Source organism: Macaca fascicularis, chromosome 6 (assembly GCF_037993035.2).
Source record: "Macaca fascicularis isolate 582-1 chromosome 6, T2T-MFA8v1.1".
NCBI lineage: Eukaryota > Metazoa > Chordata > Mammalia > Primates > Cercopithecidae > Macaca > Macaca fascicularis.
Window position 1 is genome coordinate 123,237,366 of NC_088380.1, and position 22,501 is coordinate 123,259,866.

Sequence of the window (22,501 nt, forward strand, 5' to 3'; positions counted from 1 at the left end):
TAAAAAAGCTCTGCAAAACTTTACACTAATTACTTGGTCATTCTCTGGGTCAACTAATGCTTTGGTAATAAATGAAATACTCTGGGTTCATTAAAGGGATGCTCTTCTCCATCCTTCAGCATAGCTACATGAGGCCATGGAGCAATTTAGTTAAGCGGCCCGGGCAGTATAAAGGTGAGACAGCCACCGTCTTGGAGGGAGCATCAGGCCACATCCTCTCTACCGGCAGGAAGGTTCAAAACCGATCTATTTTGGTGAGGGGACAGCTATGGGAAAGCTTATTTATTTATTTATTAGTAACACTTACAGGAAGTGTTACTAATGGGGCACTTTTACAAATCCAATAGAAAATAATTTCGTAAGTATTGCCAAAACGTTGCGAGATGTGACAAAAACGAATACATTTTCATTCCACCATTGCCAAAACATGCTGGAACATTTTAAATAGTAAAATTTTTTATGGATTGGGTGTAGGGATAAGTTACTAATGATGGCAATCCTGTCTCCAGGAGAAAAGCATCTCCTGGCACAGACAAGGGCCCAGGAGGAGTTGGCCGTGCTCTAGGGAGCATTCGCTCATTCCCCAGAATCCTGTGAGTCACCAAAGGACACTTCTCCATTTAGAAAAAAGCAAACTGCTTAGAAAACTATAGAGGGAAAATGAGTACATACAGCACATATGCACATATATTGTTATTAGACAACTACATTATATTACTTTGAATAATACATTACATAACTTTTTATCAGATCTATTTTTTGTGACTGTGTTCAGAAAGTTTTATTAATATATTCACTTTAAACACAAATACATTTCAGTACTTGAAAATCCATTAAGTATAATCTTAGCGAAATTTCTTATAAACCTCGGTGAAACCACCTCTGAACTCCAGGTTCAGTCCCTCAAAGGGATTAAATCTTAAACACACCATCACAACCACAGCTCTGGCGGCTCACACTTGGTGTCATTAGAGTCTATTTAATATGGCAGCTGATGCCTTGTGGTCCCTTGCAAAAGGGGGAGAGCAGAGCCTTGGAGAGAAGTGAATTATAATTGCCTGCCGCAGGACTGTGTGGCGCTGCCTGTGACAGCAGCAAATGGGGAAAATAGGAAGGCATTAGAGAAGGTCTGTTGTACTGATGAAGTGGAATTCCTAGAACACACTGTGCTATAAAATGAGATTTGGCTCCACAGTGCTGGGAGCAAACAATGGACTCAATAGTACCCGGCCTTGGTTGCTGGGCATATTCTAGCTCCTTTAGTCAGAGCAGCCTTTCATTCAAAGGGGCAGGAGCCACACTAGAGAATGGGAAAGAGGGGGTGGATTCCTGGTCCAGAGAAATCCTGAGTGAGATGTTAGGGGGAAAAAACCAACATCCTTTCAACCAGGATGAATAGTACCATGATAAGATAGTTTCTCACACTCCATATGATATAGCAACCACGTCTATCATTTTTTTAAAATAAATAATTATAGAAATGACTGGTGAAATGTGTCCAGCCTTAGCTGGGTTAATACAGATTGTGTTTTGGAAATATCTGTAGTGGAGGATGGATAGTTCTTAAATCTGTATTTCTGGAGAGGAGTGGGAAAAAGAAGACTTCAATGGGTAATGATGGGAGGAGGGCCACAGAGAGCCCTGTAGTAGGAAAGGGCTTTCTACTGTAATAAACAGTAATAAACAGTAGCATCAGTAAAAGTGTTTTAAACCATACATTGTAAAACTACATCCTGCCTTAGAAAGAATTATTATTTGCCGGTACATAGATGGGTAACGGATTCCAACAGTATTAATAATAAGCCAGGAGTTAGAGTTTGTTCCCAACTTGCAAAATTGAGAGGAAAAAAAAAAGAGAGAATGCTTACTCAAAAAGTGTCTCAGGCACTAAAAAGATAGTTGAACTGTTGAAATCAAACTTAATTGTATCCTGTACAAGTAGGAGCAAGCCCTATCTAATGATTTATGGGGCATCAGTTTGCCCCTGAAATATCCACTTTAAAACAGTTTTAGGTTTTTAAAATCCATTTAACAAAAATATTTCCACAAAACTACATCACAGATAAAATATACACATTTATTTGGAGGGGTTCATATGAAGATAATAGGTAACAATTTGTATAAAGTATTTGTTCAAAAAGTACTGCATAGCAACCAACTTTGTGGAGAAGATTCTGCATTTTAAGACTTGCCTTGGTGAGAGGTGGGTGGTGAAGTCCAAATGATCCTTCCTTGGCCTACCTTCTTAAAAGGTTTCAATTAAGTACATACATACAAGCATATATACATATAAAACAAATATTCAATACCTTTTGGGAGTTTCATGTCAAGAAGCCCTGGAACCAAAAATCCCTGGCTATGGAGAAAGCTCAGTTCCCCAACAGGGCCTCCTCCCTAAGCCAGGAGAGGCAGGCTTGGGCATTGAGATGGTCAACAGCAGATGCAGCCCATTCCTGTCTTATTTGTTGAGATTGTCAGGAGGGTGCCAATTAGTGCCTATTTTGATGAAGGTTTTTGTGTTGTGAACATCTGTCCACTAGCATCTGGTCAGGGCCCAAGTCCATTTCACAAGAAACACCAAACAGCTGTCAGATGGTTCTGACTTTGGGTGAATACCAAATGAACACAATCCTCTCTGCTACTGGGAAGGAGGGGCCCCAGTTCCCATTATCCAGCTCCAGAGACACCCAGTCTCCAAGCTGTTGTTAGCACATTCCCTAACCCCTGACCAACAAGTTCCTTATTTTTGTGAATCACATTCTGCCCACCCGAGTAAACTGGAATGGATAAAGCCACAATTAACTCTTGTTTGCTTGAGAGCTAATGATCAGTTCAACCCTTGTTTCTCTTCTTGACTCACCCAACTTCTTTTCTATCTCCTCATTACACCTCAGTGAAGTAAGGGTGAAGGCAGGCTCAGAATAGGGCTTTACTTTCCAAATTACCCACTTTGCTGTTTAGTGGTTCAGCTATTTGATTTTGTGAAGGACAAGTATTTAAGGCCCATGACTCAATTTGACAATTCAGTTTATTGGTACAAGTAGTTAATGCCACATATAACAAAGTTTTATTATACAAAATAAACTTGTTTGTATCTATACATTGGTTTTGAGTCAAACATTAAGTTAACAGAGCCAGGTGCAGTGGCTCATGCCTGTAATCCCAGCTACTTGGGAGGCTGAGGCAGGAGGGCCACTTGAAGCCAGGAGTTCTGGACTAGCCTGAGCAACATGGCAAGACCCCCTCTCCAAAAAAAAAAAAAAAAAAAATTGTAAAAATTATCCAGGCTCAGTGTGCACCTATAATCCCAACTACTCAGGAGGATTACTTGAGCCCAGGAGCTCGGGGCTGCAGTAAGCTATGATCATGCCATGCCACTACACTTCAGCTTGGGCAACAGAAGGAGATCAGTCTCTAAAAGATAAATACATATTTTTTAAAAATCTAATTAATTAACAGAGATCTTTGGGCCCTCTTTGTTAGCGAAAATTCCTGAGTACTGTGTTTCCAAATACACAATCTACATTACCTACAATCTAAACACTGCATTCAGAACACTCACCCAGTGAGGAAACACTTGATATTATGACCTCAGAGTTTCTTCCTCTGAGAACAGAAGACAGGAAGGCTATAGCTCAGGGCCTCATGGGCCTGATAAACATAGGCTCCTAACTGGGCACTGGACCCAACAAAGGCAAATAAAAACTGTAGCAAAACACAGTCACCTAACCCCTAATGCCTTATTTAATATTTTAGAAATATCCAATAGGATCTAATTTAGCTCTCTGCACATGGTAGGCATACACTATATTTCCTAAATAACATGAAATCATGATTATTTACTCAGTTATTTTAAACCAAGCTCTGACACACAAGAGAACATAGAGACAGAAACTGACAGAAAGATTCATCTGGACACTATCATCCCCTCATCATCCTGTCTTTTTAGTTTTACTTGTCAAGAACCCATATCCTGCTGGTGACAAAAACATTGAATTTATCTAATTATATTAGGAGGATTTGGTGTCAAATATTAATAGCTAATTTTTATTGTACCATCATTCTGGTGCATACTGTTTCATTTAATCATCAGACTCCCTTTATGAGGTAGGTGCCATTAGTATCTCCCCTTTACAGATGACGAATACGAGGCGCAGAGATGTTAAGTAATGTTCCCAAGATCTCACAGCCAATAGAATAGCAACCTCCAGAGCCCATACTTTTAACTAATCTATCGTAACACCCCTCTAGAAGAAAAGCTGACTTCCAAGTGTCATTTTGGTGTTCAGCTTCATTTTGTGTGTGTCTAGCACTAATATGGTTTTAGTTGTTCTTCCTGATCTGAGTTTCAAAACTGGAAAATCACCGTTACCAGTAACCATTTTTATAGAACACACGTCAGTCACTCTGCTGCTGTGAGCTGGATGTACTTGGAGTGTTGCAACGTTACCTTCATAATCCACTGAGAATGCCATCATTATACACGCAAAAAATAGCTACTGTGTCTGAAATTTACTCTCCCCACTTTCTGCAGACTCTGGTGTATGCTTACTCTTCATCCAAGAAAAAGCAGAGTTGGCACTATTGTCAGAAAAGTACTTAACACCACCGTTTAGGTTGCGGGTGTGCTTCTCTTCTTAATATCTTTAGAGAATAATCTGTAAAGTGCTTGGATCTACTCTTTGAAGGTTTGGAATAGAAAAATGTGTTTAAGTTTGAGAACTCCTCTCTGAGGACTAATTATATCATAAACTTTGAGGCTGTCTGGTCAAACACATCCCACCCAATGGTGGTTGAAATACTTTTCTTTCTGTTTTTTGAGAAAGTCTCACTCTGTCTCCCAGGCTGCAGTGCAGTGGCACAATCTCCACCTCCTGGGTTCAAGCAATTCTCATGCCTCAGTCTCCCAAGTTGCTGGGATTACAGGCGTGAGACATCACTCCTGGCTAATTTTTGTATTTTTAGTAGAGACGGGATTTCACCATGTTGCACAGGCTTATCTCAAACTCCTGGCCTCAAGCAACTGGCTTGCTTTGGCCTCCCAAAGTGCTTTTCTTAATACTTGTAATTTTTAGTTAAACTAACTGAAGAAGTTCTTATAGCTTTATTTAGACAGAGCTTATTTTATCACATGTAGCTTTTTTGCACATACAAAATAGAAAATAAAAGTGAAGTTAATTGGTTAAGGTAGTCCTAAAACCTGTGTTAGACTTCGTATTCCGGATATGGCTTCAATTCACAGTCATCGGTGTGTGTTTTTTCTAATGTTGTCTTCTATGCCATCAAGAGCACTGGTGATGTGCACATTTTAATTTATTCAAAATCTTTCAAACTATGTATCATAAACTTAACAATCTAGCTGCTGACTAGATGGTAGCATCCTCTGTGTGTTTTGTCACCTTTCATGGGATCTAAACAAAAGTGCTTGTGCTGAGATTCAGTAACACTAGAGGGCAGCCTCCAAGTAAAGTTTGAAACAAGCGATAGCACAACTATGCAATAATGTGGCATGTAATAGATAAATAATCTATAATTCAGTTTCTCGGCATTATGATACCAACTCAAATACGGTGTCCCAACATTTTTTAAAAATCAAATCATTCCTTAATTTTTACTTCTAATATGCCTTTAAAATAAGACATCCAAGCAAACAGTTTCATAAAGGTTCTCTAGAACCTTTCTAGATATTCGGTTTGTTAAAGCCCCTTGAAAATAGTTGATTTTTCCAATCCTGTTTTGTTTTCCTTTTGTTACTCAGCTTCTTTTTAAAATACAGAATGAGAATAAAAACATTCATGTTACAAGTTTTATTTAGAAACCCCACAAAGAAAAATGCAACATGAAAGATAAATATAGAATACCCATCTTTTTTAATTTTTATTTTGCTTTAAGTCCTGGGATACATGTGCTAAACGTACAGGGTTGTTACATAGGTATACATGTGCCATGGTGGTTTGCTGCACCTATGAATCCATCATCCAGGTTTTAAGCCCCGCATGCATTAGAGAATACCCATCATATAAGGATTCTTTTAAATAGTATAAGTATTAGCTAAACTAGTAGAGACATCAAAAGATTCTTCTGGACAACTGTACCGTATCAACACTTAAAGGTTGAAACCATAAAATGAAATTTGTGATTCCCCAATCATCTATGCAATGAAGATTTACTTATTCCTAAGTAAAATATCACTGAACACATTTTCCTGTCCACTATATAAGCGGTGTTCAATTTTAGCACCATGCAGCAAAAAAAGAAAAAAAAAGGCCTAGCTGTCTGATTAACACTGTCTTATTAAATCAACACAATTTAAGCGTTGTGTTTTGTGAACTACATCATCTGTAACATCTCAGTTGCACATGGCAATTTAAAAGATAAATACTCATATAAATATGCCCAATATTGAGATGGGGTGAGAGGGAGAACACATGTATATCTAATTTCAGAATTTAAAAACTTTCATAAAGTAAAATTGTTTGGAATGAAATAAACAGGAACTAGGTGGCTCCATATATGCCCCGATTTTTACATGAACAGACCATTTAGCGCTTGGTCCTCCTGCCCATTTGTAACAGTGGTTTTTATAGATGCAACGAACGTGCTTCCGTCTTCCTCGTGTTAGCCACCTCATATTATGGTATGACTCTCCCTAAGGTTGAAGAAAGTGGTCCCAACTGCCAGATCAAATGGCGACAGTTTAAACATACTCAATCTTAAAAACTTTAGCACTCTTTGTGAAGAGCTGAGGGTGAGCACAATAGGACTAGTGAAAGATTCTCCCCCCGCCTGAAAGCTTGGGAGGATGAATAACTCCTCCCTCCTCAGGCCCAGTCCCAATGGGCCAGAAGATAGTTACCCCCCTGAGATTGAGAGAGGTCATCAGGGTACACGTAGCAATTACGTCAGACTGGGACACTTCCTGTTTAGAGGAGACTATAAAACCCCTGCCCCGTCCTCACTTGGGGCTGACGCCATGTTAGGCCTCAGCCTGTCTGCAGCTAGGGTCTCATGAAAACAGCGCATTGCTCCACACCGACCTGTGTTGTTTGTTGGTGTGCTCTCGGAGTTCCGACCAATAAGAGAGCATTGCAACTAGGTGTTGGACTTTGGTGTTGTGCTTATTATGTGTCACTTAAATACGGTTTATGACAGCAGTTAAATGTTTTGTCTGTAAACCTGGGTTCCTGTCCTGGCCAATGCCACAACCATCCACTCAGCTCCCCAGAGGTGATACCTTGGAACCATTTTTTACTCCTTCCCCTCCCTTACCCGACACATCCAACTGGCTCCAAATCCTGTTGGCTGTACGATGCCAACATACTCAAAATCTGTTTCCTTTCTCCACTCACAGTCCTAGCAGATTTATACTTCTAAAACACGTATCTGGTGACATCATCCTCTTGCTGAAAAGCTTCAGCCACCTGCAGCACCCTGGGCAGAACCCTCCACAAGCTGCCTCAATGCCTCCTCTGTCTTCAGGGCTTCCCCACATCATGTTGTCCCTGTGCTCCAGTCACCAGGAGGGTCCCTTGCTGTTCAGGGGCCAAGTCCTACATTCCCCATCTCTGGGCCTTGCTCCTGCCTTTCCCTTCACCCCACTGTTCCTCCTCCCCCTTGCCTCCCAAATACGGAGACCTCACTCCGCAATTGAAATGCTTCCTCCTTCAATGGAGCCCAGCCTGATCTCCCAGCTGGACAGAGCCACTTTTCGCCTTCTTAGCATCTTCTGCATTCTGCATTTGGGACAGAGAATAGTCATACCTTACACTAGAAAGATTTTTCACATCTCTACCTTCTTCACTAAAATGTGGGCCTACAGTAGGTACGCAAGCAGTAAATTCTGAACTAGTTCATCGCTGTCTCTCTGCAGTGTGTAGAATTTTTCCTTGCCAAGAGTAGGTGCTAAATATATTATCTATTGAATTAAATTGAGCTGCTGCTTTCACTAGATCTAGTAGCCTGAACCAGAGTACAATGACCTTTGTCAGAGGGAAGATTCACTTAGGTTGTGCCATGCAGTCTATTTCATTCCTTGCTAAAAACGTGTTTGTTTTATAGGTATGAGTTGCAAGTCCCAGGAGGATATTCCTGACAGAGTATCTAATTCAAACTTCTGTCCCTCCAGTTCTACCCTGTGCCAGGATCAAAACTGCCACCCTTATGTAACTATTTATTTTTATCCCGACCATAAAATAGGACTAGAAAATATTTTATTTGGGTGATCCCAAATAAAATCACCTACCATTTGCCATTTGATATTTCTTAGGGTGACTTTGACTCAAGACCCTAAGAACCTCCAGAGACAGTGAGTGTCCCCTCCTAGCAATGGCATTTCACTGAGAAGTAGGAATTTAGGTCCCGGTTGCACTAAAACCTCAGATGAAATCCTCAAAAAGCTACTTCTAAACTTGTTCTGTATCAGGATTCACTTCTGTGTAATAGGAGCCATGTGAGAACAACTAGGATTGGACAATTTTAATACTTTTTAAATTTTAAATACTGAGTAAACAACACAGCGATATGGAGGAGCACAAAACTCAGATTCATGTGGTTTGGGACCTTGTCCAGGCCCTTCCCTTACCAGAGGTGTGCTCTTAGGCAAATTACTTGACCTCTTTGAACCTGTTATCTCATCTTTAAATTGGGTGTAATAATACCTATCCTGCCTAACCTGGAGGGTTGTGATAAGACGAAATAAGGCAATGTTTATAAACACACTTTGAAAAATACAAGCACTATATAAACAGTCTTTATTGTTAATAATAACACCATTAAATACAGTCAGTAAGGCTGACTTCTAATTGTATTGTAGAACTCAGCAAGACTAATTTGGGGAAACGTATCTCCTTCCTGGGCAGAACAGCCCTATCTAAACACCTCAAAGCTGGGAGCCAATCTATTCTCTCCCCAACAAGGTGCCACCCAGGAAGGTGTGTTGAGCACTTTAAACATGGCCAAGGAAAAACAATAAAAGATGCAAATACATTATGATTACTTTTCACAGAACAGGCAAGTTAAGACTAAGTATGGTTGACGACTTGCATTGTCCTATTCGTACATTTAAAACGCTTTCATGTTCTACACAGAATTTGCATTTCAATAACAATGTGATAATGTCAAGTTATTCACAACATTTCAAAGGCTTGTCTTGCACACCTGGCATGTTGGAAGATCTGCTGGAGAACTCGATGTAGCTGTTTTCTAGCAGCAAAGGCAATTACATTGTCCTTTTAATTCTTGGGAACGGATGTGTTTGGGCAATATTAACAGGTTTTGTGTTTTGGACACAACAAAATATGAAAACGAAAGCATCACACTCGGAGATATCCCTGGAGAATTAATTAACCAGCATATTGAACATGCTGAACTTCCCCCTCATCACAAATGAGAGGAAACACCTTGTAGATAAAAGTTGACTTTTTAATAGAAACCTTTCCCTGTACTCTGAACATCCCTTTATAATTAAAAAAAATGTATCCAAAAGATGTGTTACCTTTTCTCTTGACTACATATGAAACTACTCTGCTTTTTCTAACTTTTGACATCTCCTCCTTGGACAGAGGTGGGATCATGCAACAGAGAGGACGTTTTTTCTATTAAAAGTAAAGCCATACTGCATGCGGTCAGACACATGCTCTAAAACTTATTTTAGATAACCACTACCCTGGAACACAGTACAGCAAATATTATGAATCAATTTAATTTCGGTAATTTCTCATTAAGGTGCCTACAGATCGGTAAGTCTAATTGTAAAAGCTAAGTATTTATAATTCATAAGCATAATTACACTAAACTAGATGGGTTATATGCTATTAGGGTTTTGTATAAGCTACAAAATAATTGTTCACAGAGAAATTTAATTCATAAATTGGCATTAATATATCTAGCCTTTATTAGACCCTCTAGTTAAAAGTTGAATGTAAATAGCACATTAACATCCTTATTTAGGTTTTTGATATCTGCTCTAAAACTCATGACACAGGAAAAAGTACTTTTAATCAAAAATAAGGCCCACTCTTTCCGGTGTGGAGTCTGGAGACAACGTGCAGAAATGGCACCTCGAAAGGGGAAGGAAAAGGAAGAACAGGTCATCAGCCTCTGACCTCAGGTGGCTGAAGGCAAAAACGTATTTGGTGTCTGCCATATCGTTGCATCCTTCAATGACACTTTTGTCCATGTCACTGATCTTTCTGGCAAAGAAACCCTCTGCCGTGTGACTGGTGGGATGAAGGTGAAGGCAGACTGAGATGAATCCTCGCCATATGCTGCTATGTTGGCTGCCCAGGATGTGGCTCAGAGGTGCAAGGAACTCTGGGCCACAGGAGGCAATAGGACCAAGACCCCCGGACCTGGGGCCCAGTCGGCCCTCAGAGCCCTTGCCCCCTCTGGTATGAAGATGGGGCAGATTGAGGACGTCACCCCCATCCCCTTTGGCAGCACCCACAGGAAGAGGGGTCGCCGTGGTCGCTCTCTGTGAACAAGACTCCTCAAAATATTTTCTGTTAATAAATTGCCTTCATGGAAAAAAAAAAAAAGATGCCCAATTCTCCACATTGTCTACAATATTCCCTAGTTGTTATGTTTAGTACTTTGTAAAGGGTACACTTGGACAATGGAAATGCTACTAGGTCCAGTACTTCTGTAGTATGCTTTTATTTGAAAGAACTGGGGCACCACTTAAAATCTCATTCAATCTTTGGAAGGAATGGCCTCAAATCCAGCCAGAAGCCAGTAAATATCAGCAATTTTGATAGGTAAATTCCTTTAGAATTAGAAATGATTCCTCTGAAGATTCAAATACTCCACACCACTTACAAATTTCAGTTGTTCCCCAAGTGATATTTCATTCTTTGTATGACCATTCTGAAATGATGTAGAATCACATTTTTCATTGTAATGAGAATCTAGTGTGGTTTGCATGGCAAGACAAAAGAAGCAAGTTCATGTCACTACTGGCTGAAAATACTCTACCTAAATACAGCCTCCAAGGCATACAAAAGAAAATCTGTAATCAGAAATCATTAATTAAGGTTAATTAAAGTCCACATTGTATTTGACTGACATCCATACAAAAAGTACTCTTTACTTTTCTTAAGGCTACGTGTGCAATGTTGTGTCTAACCCGACACCCAAGAGTAATCACAATCTTGTTATCATTTGAGAGGAGAATGAACTCAATTCAACAAAATTCTTTTTAATGAAAAAAGCTTTGATCTTAGTTAGTCCCACTGTTCTCCTCCATTCCATGTCTTTTGTTGTTGTTTAAACATTTAGCCTATGCAAATACGGTAAAATGAACAGAACCTATTTTCTTACCCTGCTAAATAATCAGGGGTCCATAATACTGAATTTACAAATGCACATTTTCTTTGCTTCTTGGAGATATCTGAGGGGAAGTGGAGAAGGGCTGGGAGATAATTGAAGCCTCTGGGTGAGCCAGACCACATGATCAAAAACTGCTGTGACACTTAAAAGTGTTTCTCCACAAGAAATTCCGGTGCCTAGAAGCCTGGTGAAGCCAGTAGCAATTAAGGCCATGTTATCCTTTTAATTTACTTCACATTATTGGCCTCTAAAATCAATCCTTTAGTGTGGTTGGGTAAGGGATGGGTCAACAAAATAGGCACGTGCATTAAAAATGCTTGTTGATCTTACACAAAAATTTTGGCAGGCTGGATCTGGAGAAATTTAAAACGCTGCTTTGAAGCTCACTCTGAAATAAAAACTAGTCATTTTCTAGTAAAAAGGAAAAAAATATGACTAATTTTCTAGATTAGTCCCATTTGTAAGGAATTCAAAGTTTCTTCTTCTAAATCAGCCTAGATTTTCATTTATGCTTTACATGTCTTGAATTCAGCACTGTTTGCTTCCAGTGTGAGATTATTTTATGTTTTAATCTACAAAGGAATTAAATTGCTTGGCTTAGACTGGCAGGAGTCCTTGAAAGTCCACTTGAGAAATGGAAACTGAAACATGAAGTGTACCACTATCTGTTACACAAGGCCAAATTTGCCTAACAGAAGCAAGCTGTGTCCTACATCACACGTGAAGCACATAAATCGCCGGAATGTGGGTATGTGTATCACCCTCTTACAGCAATTTACTCCCCAAATCCTTTCTTGACCAAGTCACACAACGTATACACCACTGGAGAACATTTTCTAATCAACCCTACAGTCACAAACCTAAAAAAAAAAAAAATAGCAAAATATTGAAATTATTAAATAAATGAAAAATGTTCATATACTATTCAAGAGTTGACAAAGCAGCAGACCCACCGTCCAAAATGTATGTGCCTTTTGTTGCAAAATACAGTAAAATGGTCTGTGGCTCCTTAGCAATGAGTGTCAAGCGTAAAAAAGGAAAGGTTAAACCTGAAGTAAAGCTCTACATGTTTCCATTGCCAAAATAACACACAACACACAGCAATCATGATGTCATTTTATTTATTTAGTAATCTGCAGAGCCAAAACGAAATTATGAAGCTGAAATTTTAAGCAAAGTCGTGAATGCCCTCATTTACCTCCACATTTGTGAATAGCCTTAATGAAGAGTTTGCACCCCTTTGCTTTCTTGTTGAAATATGAAAGTGACATCAGCCTCTGGACTGTATTTTGATTTTTTTTTTTTTTTTTTTTTTGCCAGCAAGACTGAGCAAGAGGCAAATCCTGGAGTAAATATCAGCTGGATGTGCACATAACAAGGTCCAGGGAGACACTCTCAGAAGTTGCCTCTTTTAATCCAACACTGAATTATATGAGAAGCGGTTTTCAGTTTTTCAGAGCACAACTGCCAAAATAACTGCAAGGCTTGCAAGCCCTAGTATATCTCAAACCTTTCCCAAGACACCCCAACACTATCTGAGGCACTGAAACTATGGCAACCGAATAAGAAAGCAGCCTCCATGATTAATAGATGAAGATCCCAGCGACAGTGTCTAGCTAGGGCCATCATTCATGATACAAGAAGAATTAGCACAGAATCCATCTCGAAAACCATTAACAAGTATTCTTATAAAAATCAACTCCACTGCCATTCTGCCACGTATACTTGAGTTTAGAATGCTATAAACAATTTGGTTTCTATTTATCACTCACTATGCAGGAATGAGAATGTTCTTAGAAACTCAGATGCTCATGTTTTAAAAATAGTGAAAGGCTTAATAGAATGGTTTTCCACCTGGGTATTTGAGGCCTAAGAACAAATACATTGAAAAACCAAAATATGTGAATGAAGTCAAGTGGCTCTCTGGGTAGAAAGGCGGAGGGACAGTTGTTGAATTGTTTTGAGTGTTTTTTTGTGGAATGCAATTTTGTGTAAAGCATTCCATTTTCAGGAAAGGAACATTTCCATTCAGCAGCTCAATCAGTATTCTCTCAGTTTCCTCATTCAAGGACAGTAGGAGTCTGGGGGAGGGGCAGGGAAGTGCTGAAGTCGCTGCAATATTAATGAAAAGATTGAATATTCTTCTTTAAAAAACGAATCAGGAATAGGAACAGGGAAAGAAGAATGGATCCATCACAGAGAGCTTGTCTGTAAAACTCTCATAGAACATTAAACCATAATTAATACAATCTTTATTTCTTCCCAGTCTCTAACAATGTTTATTTTCCAGTGGCATGTTTTCATTGTATTTAATGCCAGATCCTGTTCTGTTCTATAAATGCTTCAAATCAAATCATGGCCAAAGGCTGGTCTTTGAACCGTAGAGGGGCAAAAGGGCTAAGAAAGGGGTGAACAGCACCAATTTTAGAGCTGCTTCTGCTAAATTTTTTTAATTGGCATGGGTTCTTTGAATTTAATTTTCTACAGATGACAATTATAGGTTAGTTGGAAATTCCTAGAGAGCACCCAGGAATATTAAAAGAAAGCTTCAAGTCTAAAGGCTGCATGAGGAAATATCTATTACTAACAATACTTTCAAAGCAACAGTCACCATACCGGCTGCTAAGAAGGATCTGAAACTTCAGTCCTTGCAGCATGTTAATTACTGATTTATCTCACACTCTTTCCATTCCCTTTCCACTTACAGAGTTTGAGAACATTTTATTTCCTACATGAAAATAACTGTAACTCTAAGCCATGGAGGCATTCCTAGAAAACATAATGGTAGCAGGGAATTGTGGTGATAACATCAATTTATTTCCCCTTCAGCTGTGCCTTTTAGAAGTCAGATTTTTCTCACTGATAAGAACTTGTATGACTATCATTTGAATCAAATTTCAGGTTTTGTAGTAGTGTGTCTGTCAGTAGAATAACTGCTATCTCTACTGGGGTCAGCCAATTATTTCCTGCCTTTGGTGTAGAAGGCAGTAGTTTGCTTTTGCTGGGAGATTCACACTCTCCCAAACTGATTTCAAGCTTGGCCAGGGAAGAGTGACTTGGCAGATGCATGGCCACCCTGAAGACCTTCTTGCAGAAGGCCTAGCCACAACCTCCTCAAGGGTTCCAATCAGCAGCCGGGTTTCTCTCCTAAGACAGGTGTGGTCCTTGGGAATTCAACTCATCCCTAAAATAGTCATTATGGGTTGAATTCAGATTCTAAACGTAGGTGCAGAGTGTACATTTTCTCACTAAAATGTTAATAAGTGACAGCTATCATTTTAAAAAAGCTATCCCTTGGGCTCCTATTTGATATAAGACTCTGCTTCTTGTTATTATTACTTTTTATATACAGTGTTTTTTTCCTTCCATGTTTCGGGTGTGATATTTCAAATTCCAAAGTTTCCCTGCTTCCTGTTTCCCTGCAAGTGTCGTGTTCACATGCTCCTCAACTTAAAACCCAAGACATTATGGCCTGTTTATGGTATGAATGTTTATTTCTAGTCCAAAGGTTGTTTCCTTTTGCATCATCTCTTTATATTACAGATTCAGAGCCATTTCCTTTTGTACTATTTCCCCTGCCCCCCACAATAAAGGTACTATCTGCTTTTTCAAAATCCATTCCTAGGGCATTTTTCATAACTACTCTTACTCAAGTAAAAATAATACCTTATGTTGAATGACTGCTTGTTGTGTGCCCAGCATTGTGACATGCATTTTACAGATGTTACTGTGCTATGCATTTTAAAGATGTTATCACATTTATTCTTCTCAGAACCATAACATTATCATCATACAAGCACTTTGCAAATGAAAACTGAAGGAGAAAAGAAACTGGCTTAAAGTCCCACTGTTAGTAAATGGCAAAACAAATCCATGTATATTGTCTGTCAAAAAAGCATGACTTCAGCAATGCCTCTAGAGCTGTCCACTACATTCCCTCCAACACTCCCTTCACATTTATTAACTTCATGCCACAAAATCTAATGAATTTGGCCTTGTTACAGCAAAGATGGAAACTTCTAGTAGTCCTAGTTCACCCTGACATATCTGTGTTACATTAATGATTACATTGATTTGAACTATTTCAGAATTTAACTGAGCAAAAACAATTACCTTACTTTTAAAATAATTCCTGGCAGAGTGGCACTCCCATGACCTTGCCTGATTTAATGATCATGTTGAAAGCAATGTTTCCTTGACATGGTTGGTGTTCTAATTAATAAAGTTGCTATCCATGCTCTAAGTGAACTGTACAATTTCAATGAATTCAAACATATTATTTAGTTGCATGATGTGATTTACACTAAAACTACATGAACAGTGTATATTCTTCTAAAAATAATTTAGAAGATGAAGTAGGATCTCTGTTATATCCAGGGTCTGGAGTGGGAAAGAGGGGGTTAACATCAAACTTCCCAAATTTCCAGAGTGCGTGTAATATTTCGCTAAATACATTCACATTCATGATTTCATATTCTCCCAGCAATCCTATAAGTTGGGAAGAATAGGTTTACTATTCACAATTTTCAGTTAAAATAATGCAGCCTCAGGGAAGTTAAGTGATTTGTCCAAGGTAGTAAGAGTCTGGAACCCAAGTCTTCTTGACTCCAAGTGCAGAATCCTCAACAGCAGATATACTGTACGGGTACGGGGAAGAAACATGGGTTAATAAAGTATGCTATATTCTCCTGACAGAAAGTTGAATTTTAAAACTACTATTAGCAAACTCCAAAAAAACAAGAACATTCTGTGGTCAGTGGTTAGAATGCAGAACAAATGAGGCCAGGGTCAAAAGCTCAAGCCCCATAAATGCTGGCTGTCTTCTTAGCTGTTTCTTGGCAAGTTGATTTTACCTAACTCAGACTCCCTCCAGTTACAACCAGGTGTCTCACAGATGTGTGCTCTTGGACACAGGAGGGGACTGGGTGAGAGTGTGGGAATGAACAGGCTCCAATCCATCACTACCACTGGAAAAACAACACAGTGAATGTTCCACTAATGATGCATGAGCCATACCACCTATGTGCTTGGAAGATTATACACACACACACATTCATGCATGAAGTATCTCATTTGATAAAAACATGATATAAAAGGCAGACAAAATAGATAAAATAAAGACTAGTTGTTTGCAAAAAAAGATTCACTGTTTATTCATTCAACAAACACTTGTTATGGATGGCCCATGATGTGCCAGGCACAGTTTTAGGTGCCAGAGTGAATAAAACCTAAAAATGTCTATCCTTATGGCATTATGTTCTAGTGGAAGACAGAAAATCAACAAGGACAACATATAGTTTGTCAGACTGTGAAAAATGCTAAGAAAAAAATAAGGACTGCCAAGCAGTGGGGAGTTCTGTGGGAAAGAGTAAAGTAAATAAGGGGATCAAAAGGCTTCACTGAGAAAGTGACATTTGAACAGAGACCTGAAGAATGTGAGAAGCAAATCATGTAGCTATCTGGGGAAAGAACCATCCCAAGGCATGAAAGAGTAAGTCCTTGCAAAGGCCCCCAAGTATATGCAATGCTTGACAAATTCAAGGAAGCCCAAGGGGTGGAGGTCAGAGAGGCGGGAGCCTGAGTGCAGATCATGTGGGGCTGCAAAGACCAAAGGAAGGACTTGGCTTTTATTGGAATAAGATGGGAAAATATCTGAGCAGAGTAGTGATCTGATAGGGCTTAGTTTAAGAAAAAATCACTGCTGTGTTTTGCCTGTTGCATTGAGAAAAGAGCAGAGGCAGGAAAGCTAGTTGGGAAGCTGGCATGAAAACCTAGCAGGAGAGGACCATGGCTTGGCCAATGTGAGGGCCACACAGAGGAGGATCACCTGAAGGAAGCCGGCAGGCATTCTGAAGGTGGAGCCAACAGCATGGCAGCCACCATGGATGTAGGTGTGAGAGAGAAGCTTCAAGGAGAACTAAACTCAGGCCAGCAACTCAAAGAATGGAGTTGCCATTTACTATGATGGAGAAGATTATGAGAAAGGCAGATATGGGGGAGAAAGATACAGAATTAGGTTTTTTAAACCTAAATTTGAGACCTCTATTAGGTTCAGGAGGAGCTGCCTACCCACTAAGCGCTGGTTTTTTGTGAGGTCCAGGAGAGAGGTCTAAGCTGAAGAGGTTACTTGGGAATCATCAGTGTATTATGGTTTGATATGATACCCTCTATTGGTGTAAATGGAATTATTGTAATAAAGTTTTGCAAGAGCTCATCTGTTTCACAAAGCAAGATACCCTTGTGTATAGACTATATGCAACAGTCCCATGGTCAGAAGTCCTGAACTCCTCCCCTTGAGGTTTGTGTGGTATGACATCTCATTTGCTCTTTTCAAAGGGATTAAATGCCCCCCTCCTTTCTCCACCTTACCATATCCCCAAGAGGCAACCATGTGGTTGCCAGCAGAGAATAGCTCAGTTGCTCTTGCAGCACATTTTAAAGCAGATGAGAAAAGCCTTCATGCTGAAATAGAAATATCTCAGAGAAAACTTGGCTCCAAGGCATCCCAAGAGAGTGGGGGGTCCTGATATGGGAGGGCCCAGCAGAATGCTTCAAGGCATCACCTTCCTCGACATGCACAAATGTGGCTGCCATAACACAAAGCTCCTATATAAATATGTCAAGGAGCACTCGTCTACTCTAGGAGGACAGAAAATTGTCTAAACCTAAAGAAGGGTGTGGAGAGGGGCAGTGCGGAGATAGGCTTTCCTAGGCATTGCCTTACACAAATGGCAGATGCCTAATTAAAGCATTTGCAATTAGCTTAGCTTGTTCTGTGATTCCTTCCTGCAAACAAATAAGATGGAGAGACTATATTAGCTCTTGGCAATCTAGTTCTAAAAAAACTTTCATCCCATCATCACTCTTTTGTCCTGTTCTGAAAAGAGCTGAACCACAATGTACACAGAATAAACTATCTGACTTAACTCCTGGTTCAAAATAGTATTTTTCCTTCCATTTCATATAGGAGTAAAGCATGACTACTTATTCTGAACCTAATACAAGTTCTTAATTTGGATGCCTTATTTTTATTTGGTGAAGATAACAGTCTTCCTGATTCTCGCTATGCTTCTGATTCAACACATTAGACTTCACTGTGCAATGTTGCCCGCCTACTCAAAATACAATTGCTGTATGTGTTTAATGTTGGAAAAAGCATTTACTAAATTTTGGAAGAACTTGAGGGGTGTGTGTTTGTGTGTAAATAAAAAGGTGCACTTATGGATGCCTTGTAATAACCACTCACTTGATGGCATATATATTTTTTTCACTGTAGGGAAAATAAAGAAGTCCACTCTGAGTGGAAAAACTATTTCATTCATTCGACATTTACTTGACTGTTCTATAGTGATTCTTACAAAATTTTAACCTATTTAAGAGTAGTTGTTATGTCCAGTAAGTATATTCAGCTGACGGCTCCTCAGAAATGATTTTCGGTATCTGCTTAACATTTACATATGTGGATTATATGTGTTATTGAGAATGTAGCACAGCTCTAAAAGGTGATAGCTGCAAAACCTAACATATGGGGAAGGTTGTCACCCACAAACACTGTAAATAAGAAACATAAATAAAGTAGAATGCTTCTTTACAACAAGTTGAAAAATGACTTCTAACACAAAAGTAAGATTTTAAATTTGATGTTCATTCTTTCCTGCTTTAGACTGGTTTGCAAAGTGCCTCATTCAAGAACGTCCTAAAACCAAAATAGTAACAGGGAGCAAGGGTTACTCAAGATTCAAATAAAAATTACCATACACACAAGCATGGGTAAACAAAATTCAAATAGCTAGTGCAATTATTTTTTAATAGATAGTTTAGGTTAATAGGTGGAGACATAGTTCTGCCACTGTATTTAAGGTTAGGTTAATAATTAACTTTGGTGCCTGGAGTAGTTTAATCAAAGCTTACTGTAAATCATAAAACTGCTCCATGCAGACTAAGCACAGCATTAAAAAGTCATACAAAATTCTTGCAATCTTGACCTCTGGTAGCCATTTGGGTATGATGTAATAAAGTGTAGAGTATTTTCATTCAGAATTAAACATAGGCATCTTTACTTTGGGGAGAAAACGTAATTAAATAATTAATTAAACCACCAGTCTTCCCCGCCATCACTGTAGCGTACCACGGACTCCATGCCCAAGATGTGTCCACCAGGGGAAGGACGACGAACAATTTCAGGACTAAAGAAAGACAAGGCAAAGGCACTCGACCTTCCCATCCTGGAAAGACTTAAAAGCCAGCGCTGGGGGGCATTAAATAGCTTTTCTGAGACCTGTTGGCACAACACTGCAAGTGGATTAAATGGCTTTTCAGATCTGAGGTAAAGAAAGTTGTGCCTACAAGCGCGAGTGTGTGCGTGTGTGCGTGTGTGTGTCCTTGCGCGCCTGTGTTTTAAACCTTTCACAGATCGCATTCAGTAGCGTAAAAAAGCTGAGCGCAAAAAAAGGAGCGATCCCACTGTGGCTGTGCCTGGCCACCGCAGTTCCAAAGCAGCCACCTTTCTCTCCAAGACCGACGCGGAACAGCCTGCAGGGCTCCCCATTGCGATGCAGGCCGGAGGCTCCCTGGAAGTGCTTGCCCTAGCTGTGAAGACAGCGCCTCCAGTCTCCCATCCTGCCCCGCTCCACGCACACCTGGCTCTGCTTCGCCCCTCCCTGGAGAGACACACTGGGAAATCGTGCGCGGGGCGCAGATGGCTCGGGATGCTGCGCTTGGAGCTGGCTGTTTGCAAGCCAGCAAGTCCCGGCCTGTGTCCACACGCACCTTCGTCACAGCCTCTGTCCACAGTGGCCGCACCTGCCTCCAGGTCCTGCTTCCCCATCCATCCCTTCCCCGACTTGCCCAGCAAGTACTGCGGGCCAGGAGGTTCCACTCTCCAAAGGGCCGGGTTCTAGCTCCTAGCTGCATCCGGAGCTGTCCGCATGATTCCCTCCAGGTCCAGCTTCCCTCAGACTGCACACGCTGAGCCCCAATCCGGTCGTGCCTGCCGCCTGGCTTTCAGGGAAACTTTCCAGAAGCGCCTGGTCTACTGACCCCGCCGCTGTAAAGTGGGAGGAGGCGCTGGGCGGAGGGGCGGCGAGGGAGCGGGAAAAACAGCGGAATCCCGTTTCCTTTCCCGACGTCCACAACTACCGACGGCTCCCTGGCTCCCCCCGTACCGCTTGGGTCGTGCGAGGAGGGAGGAGACCTCAGGATCCTGTTTTGCACTATCTCCCCAGCGAGGAGCTGAGCAAAACGCGGAGAATCGGGACAAGAGACACTTCCCGCCCCAGCAGGATCAGGCAGGGTGGGTGGGCACTACCCCGCTTACTCTCCAGCGCCCCATTGCTCCCATGGCAGCGCCCTAGGACACAGTGAGGAGTCGGGACAGAGCCCTTGTCTGGGTTTCAAACCCAGGGCCATCTCCTGCCAGGTCTCTCACCCTTCCCCCTCCTGGGTCATCTTTCCAGAGCGAGACCGCGCTGATCCAGGAGGAGGGCGTACCGTGCGCCAGCCCGGTGCAAAGGGCTCGGTGTCTCATGAGGGACGCAGTCGCGACGGGCTATATCCTTGCAGCTCGAGTTGGGAGCTGCGGAGGAGAACAGGACCCAGGGCGGGGGCGCCGCGTCACCCGAACGGCTGCTCCCGGACACTTATTCGAGCAAACAAAGCCTGGAACCTCTGGTGGCAGCGGCCACAGGAGCCAGGATCTCACCAAGAGACAGGGCGCGCGGGTGCCCAGGGCCATTACAAGTTTCTCGCACTCCACGGAGCCCAGCCCAGACCCCACACTGACAACAAAAGATTCTCTCCGCTTCCACACCGTCTCCGCGGAACCCCTTCTCCCACCTGGCTCTGGACGAAAACAGCGCTGTTCTACCCAACCCCCTCCAGCCCTCGAGGGCAGAACCCCTTCCTCCGCCTTCGACACCGGGCCAGGGAGCTTCCGAGAATCCCACCCTCTAGAGCCCGCTCTGCTCCCTGCTTGGCCCGCGTGAGGATGAGCCTTGGGTCTCGCACACACACACACCCCCGGGAGGAACAGCCATACGCGCCGTCGCGGCCCGGGGCGGCGCCGGGCGTGTGCGCAACGCGGGTGGGAAAGCTCTCGACTTGCAGCCGGGCGTACTCTGGGGCGCGGGGCTTGGAGGAAAGGCAGGCAGGGCTCACGGTTCCCCCCCAGGACCGGGCAACGCTCGAGAAACAGAGACAAAATAAAACGCAGGCACCACAAAGCCGACAGCACGCGCTAGCCACGGCCCCGGAACCCTCAGGCTGGAGTTCTGCTGCCCGGGAGGTGGGGAGCGCCGGGGCGCCCGGGCCGTACCTTTTCGGTGCATCGACGGACAGGCGGCCGGGGCTCGGAGCGGACTGGTACAGCGTGTATCCCATTTAGTAATCCATTATCGAGGGGATCTCTCCGGGCCGCGGGCTGCGCTCTCTCCTTCGCAAGCCTTTGTCATTCCTACATGTGTGCTTGTCTCTTTGGGGGAAATAGTCGCGGCGACTACTTTCTGGGATGCAAACGCGATGTGTTCATCTCCAATGACGAGCGGAGAAGGGGAGAGGAAAAAAGAAAGAAGCCAAAAAAAAAAAAAAAAGAAGAAAAAGAAAAAGAAAACAAGGAAGAGGGTAAATGTTCAAGAAACTCTTCTCCAAATGCAAATTCCACTTGGATTCCACTCCGGTGAGTCCCCTTGGTGGTGTCTGCGCCGATTAACAAGTCATTTCAGGGCGGGGGGTGGGGCGGGGGCTGGGGCAGGGGTGCAAGGCTCTGGCCCGGCTCTGCGGCCGGGAGCGCGGTGCCGCGGGTGTGGTGATGCTGGACGCTGCTACACGCTGCTAAGCGGGCATCGCGGGCGACCGGCACCGCGGAGGAGCGCCGCTGCTGGGTCCCGAGCGCCTGGGCAGCCGAGTGCGCGGGGAGCGGAGTTAGAGGCAGCCTCACCCCTTGCCGCTCACTACTCCTCTGTCACCGGAGAGGCCGCCGCTCCCGGGCGGAGCCAAGTCCCGGACTGGATTGCGCAGATCGGACTCTCCTCCCGCTACTCCGCCTACTTTGGCTGGCGTCTCCTCCGACCCAAAGGAGAGCTGTGGTGTATGTGAGTGTGAGCGAGCGAGGCAGAGGTGGGGAAACTACGCAGGTGGAGCCTTGGACCAACTGGCCAGCGCCGCTTCCTTCCACCAGGAT

The 22,501-nt window shown here is 42.3% G+C and overlaps 1 protein-coding gene and 1 pseudogene across 9 annotated transcripts in view; one reads left to right on the plus strand and one right to left on the minus strand.

Moving 5' to 3' along the window:
• Positions 1-22,281, minus strand: part of SEMA6A (semaphorin 6A) — a 133,758-nt gene extending 111,477 nt beyond the window's left edge. For all 9 annotated transcript variants that reach the window (XM_005557569.5, XM_005557568.4, XM_005557565.4 and 6 more), the window contains exon 1: positions 21,638-22,281. The gene's annotated coding sequence lies outside the window, so the exon portion shown is untranslated. The remainder of the gene's footprint in view (positions 1-21,637) is intronic.
• LOC107130055 (small ribosomal subunit protein uS11-like) lies at positions 10,017-10,535 on the plus strand (annotated as a pseudogene).
• Positions 22,282-22,501: the final 220 nt, after the last annotated feature.